A 5,031-nucleotide genomic window follows, 5' to 3' on the forward strand; every position below is an offset into this window, starting at 1 on the left:
AGGCAGGTACTCTGCTTCCTGGAAATTTTGGGAAGCATTCTTTTGAATTTCTGAAGCACAAAGAAGTCCTAAAATGATGAAGGATAAGGACATTTCTATGACAACAAAGAATAGATTAGATTAATTAAACCAACAACTTCACAGACTAGCTCTAAAAGCTAGATAGGAGAGAATGCAAATAAAATAGTGTTAGTACTATGTACATAATTAGCTGGGTTTGGCAATATTATTATTATTATTATTATTATTATTATTATTATTATTATTATTATTACTACTACTACTACTATTATTACTATTATTACTATTATTATTATTTATTGGATTTGTATGCCGCCCCTCTCCATAGACTTGGGGCAGCTAACAGCAGTGATAAAAAACAGCATGTAACAATCCAATATTAAAACAACTAAAAAAAACCTTATTATAAAACGAAACATACATACAAGCATACCATGCATAAATTGTAAAGGCCTAGGAGGAATGAGTATCTCAGTTCCCCCATGCCTGACAGCAGAGGTGGGTTTTAAGAAGTTTACGAAAGGTAAGGAGATTGGGGGCAATTCTAATCTCTGGGGGGAGTTGATTCCAGAGGGCCAGGGCCACCACAGAGAAGGCTCTTCCCCTGGGCCCCGCCAAACAACATTGTTTAGTTGATGGGACTCGGAGAAGGCCCACTCTGTGGGACCTAACCGGTTGCTGGGATTCGTGCAGCAGAAGGCAGTCCCGGACCAACAACCAACAATATAGGCTTACAAGTATTAGAACACTATTGTTTTCAGAGCTGGTGTTACAAAATGTCATAAGAAGGAGCCAAAAGCGTGATATACACTCTCGTCTATTCTCTGGTATTTCTGTTGTGTTTTTGTGACTATGCTGTAGTAAGAACTGTGTGTTCAAAGGATGGTTGATGCATTTGTAAGCTGAAGAGGTAAGGCTTATAGTTTTGTATATATACTCAGAGTTATTGACTGATTTAACTGTGTATGACTAGGACTGTTCTTGGTTAAGGTATTTGTAAAAGTAAATAATATTTTATACATTAAATGTAACTGGATTGCATTAATGAATAGTGATGGGCGAACCGAATTCGCACAATTCGGGTCCATACCGAATTTTGCGGCGTTTGGTATGCCAAACACAAACCCGAAATTTTTTGAAACTTTGGGCCAGGAAGTGACGTCTCTATGACGTCAAAGCCCCGCCCCCGGTATCCCATCGTGGGGAGGCTGGGGAAGTGGAGGTGGGGGATTCCCCTCTGCCGGCCACTTCCCCCCTCCCCTTTGTCATCAGAAGGAGGATGGGAGCGCGCGGTGTGTGTGAGGAGCATTTCTCCATTGGGAAAGTAAGATGGTGGCAAGTTTCTCGGCATGTTAAAGTCGCCGCCAAGGTGGTCCCCACTGAGAAACTTGCCACCATCTTACTTTCCTAATGGAGAAACGCTCCCCCCACACACTGCGTGTGCCCATCCTCCTTCCGATGTCAAAGGGGAGGGGGGCATTGGCAGGCAAAGGGGAATCCCCCACCCCCACTCCCAGAGCCTCTGCACCAAAAGCCATGAAGTGACATCTCTGTGACGTCAAACCCCGGCGGGGACCACCTCATAAAAATAAACATGTTTATTTTTACGTGAAAGGACCGCCCTTTGTTTGCAGCGCAGCTGCGGCGTCCTTTTTTGTAAAAATAAAAATCTTTATTTTTACGTGAAATGACCTTCCTTTGAAGAAGCTGGGGAATCCCTCCCACGAAGAATCCACGAAGTGATCACCTTGACATCCTTAGCAACCTGCCGGTATTCGTGACATCAAAGCTCCGCCCCCGGAATCTCTTCGTGGGAGGGATTCCCCAGCTCCTTCAAAGGGAGGTCTTTTCAAGTAAAAATAAACATTGTTTATTTTTACGTGAAAGGACCTCCCTTTGCTTGCAGCGCCGCTGCGGCGTCCTTTTTCGTAAAAATAAAAATAAATAAAAATAAAAAATCCATAAAAATTAAAATGATGGGATTCCGGGGGCGGAGCTTTGATGTCACATAGCATTCGGAGTTCGGCCATCATCTGAACTTGCTGAACCCGAACACCATTGGGTTCGCCCATTACTATTAATGAATTATTACTGGTATTTCTGAACTATTAGCTGGATAGCTGTCAGCCTTGATAGCTTCAAGGCAGGATTAGACCAATTCATGAATGCAAAGTGTATCAGTGGTTAATGAAATGGATGTCCATGTGCCGCCTCTATGTTGGTTTGAGGCAGGCAGAATTCCCTTGAGTACCATTTGTTGGGGGGTCAAGGGAAAGGGAGGGTCTTGCCTTCTCTTTCTGCTCAAGATCCCCATGGACAATTGGTGGGCCACTGTGTGACACAGAATGCTGGATTCGATGGGCTCTGGCCTGATTCAGCAGGGCTCTTCTTTTCTTATCTTCTATTTCTCCTTCAATCTCAGTCTCTCCTTCAGCTGGTAACTCCACTGGCCCATGGTAACCAGCCTGGCTTATCCTCCTCAGAATCTATCCTTACTACAGATGGATGAGGACTACTCATAATAGCTATCTTCCCAGTCCTTTTTTTCAGCAGACTAGACATAACCATTCCCAGCCACTGTTCTTCGTATGTTTTATCTACTGGTACCCTAATCATTTTTGTTGCTCTTGTGTCCACAAAGGATGTCCTGCTTGCATTTTTTTTTATAATCCCAGCTCTCTCCTGTGTACCATTTGCAACAACTCCATCTCTCTCTCCCAACCTCTCCTCACACCCCAAAAGCCCCACATACACACATCATACCCTGCATCCTGATCTTTTTTACAGTTGGGTTAACTTTTACAATGCTCTTTGTACACTGCCTGGTTTAATGAGGCCTCGCCTCTCAGTAGGCGTTCGTAAGCACCACTCCAGGATAGCATAAAGAATAATAATAAAAAAAACCCACCCCTCAGCTCTTCCCCTTCCAAATTTGTAAGCCATAATCTACAAGCTCAAGAGAGTCAATTAAAGTTTAGATGGAGGGAGGGAGAAGTCAGGGTCAGGGGGAGAAACGGAGGGCACATTATCATTTCAACTGCAGCTGAACTTCTAAACGGTGCAGTTGCGGAACAGACGGAAATCAAACAAAGACAACAAAAATAAACAAAGAGCATGCTTTTAAAAAAAAATCCATATGTGACAGTGGTCTATGAAGATTCTCCGTTATCCAGATCATGGTTTGTTCCAAAGATGCTTTTTCAGGAGGCAATTGGACTTTCTCATTTTTTTCCTTGAAGATTTTGTTTTATTTTATTTTATTTTATTTTATTTCATTTCATTTCATTTCATTTCATTTCATTTCATTTATTTTATTTTATTTTATTTTATTTCATTTTATTTTATTTTATTTCATTTCATTTCATTTCATTTCATTTTATTTTATTTTACTTTACTTTACTTTACTTTACTTTACTTTTTTTTATTTTATTTTATTTTATTTTTTATTTTATTTTATTTTATTTTTTGTTTGTTTATTTATTTATGTTGTCAAACAGTTATAGGGTGATAATTTGTACAAATAAAACATTAGATAAGTAATGATAAAACCTAACAAAAGAAGACAATAGGACAGGGACGGTAGGCACAGTGGTGCGCTTATGCACGCCCCTTACAGATCTCTTAGAAAGGAGGGGAGGTCAATTGTAGATAGTCTAAGGTGAAAGGTTTTGGGGTTAGAAGTAGAAACCACAGAATCAGGTAGTGCATTCCAGGCGTTGATTACTCTGTTGCTGAAGTTGTATTTTTTTGCAGTCAAGTTTAGAGCGGTTGACATTTAGTTTAAATCGATTTTGTGCTCGTATGTTGTTGCGGTTGAAGGTGAAGTAGTCGTTAACAGGTAGGACATTTTGGTATATGATTTTATGAACTATAATTAAGTCGGAACGGAGACGGCGGAGTTGTAAGTTGTCTAAACCAAGAATTTCAAGTCTGGCGGAGTAAGGTATTTTGTTGTGAGAAGAGGAGTGAAGGACTCTTCTTGTGAAATATTTCTGGACTCTCTCAATCGTGTTGATGTCAGATATGCAATGTGGGTTCCATACAGGCCAGCTGTATTCTAGGATTGGTCTGACAAATGTTTTGTAAGCTCTTGTTAGCAGTTCAAAATTACCAGAGAAGAAGCTGCGAAGGATTAGGTTAACAACTCTTAAAGCCTTTTTGGCCATTATTATTATTATTATTATTATTATTATTATTATTATTATTATTATTATTATTATTATTAATTGGATTTGTATGCCGCCCCTCTCCGCAGACTTGGGGCGGCTAACAACAGTGGTAAAACAACATGAACAATCCAATTAATAAAAACAACTAAAAAACCCTTATTATAAAAAACCAAACATACACACAAACATACCATGCATAACTTGTAATATCCTAGGGGGAAAGGATAACTTAACTCCCCCATGCCTGGCGACAAAGGTGAGTCTTAAGTAATTTGCGAAAGACAAGGAGGGTGGGGGCCGTTCTAATCTCTGGGGGGAGTTGGTTCCAGAGGGCCGGGGCCGCCACAGAGAAGGCTCTTCCCCTGGGGCCCACCAAACAACATTGTTTGGTCGACGGGACCCAGAGAAGGCCAACTCTGTGGGACCTTATCGGCCGCTGGGATTCGTGTGGTAGAAGGCGGTTCCGGAGGTATTCTGGCCCAATGCCATGTAGGGCTTTAAAGGTCATTACCACCACTTTGAATTGTGACTGGAAACCGATCGGCAGCCAGTTCAGGCCGCAGAGTGTTGCAGAAACGTGGGTGAATCTAGGAAGCCCCACGATGGCTCTCGCGGCCGCATTCTGCACAATCTGAAGTTGTTGCAATGGGCTCTAGAACTTAGGTCATTGGAGATGAGTACTCCAAGGTCTTTGACAGATTGAGGGTTATCAATAAGTTCAATTCCTCCAAGTTTACATTTAGTATTCTGCTTCTTTTTACCAATGTGTAAGACAGAGCATTTATTGGTGGAGATTTGAAGTTGCCAGGTTTTAGACCATTCTGCTACATGGTCAAGGTCA

This window comes from Erythrolamprus reginae, chromosome 2 (genome assembly GCF_031021105.1).
Source record: "Erythrolamprus reginae isolate rEryReg1 chromosome 2, rEryReg1.hap1, whole genome shotgun sequence".
NCBI lineage: Eukaryota > Metazoa > Chordata > Lepidosauria > Squamata > Dipsadidae > Erythrolamprus > Erythrolamprus reginae.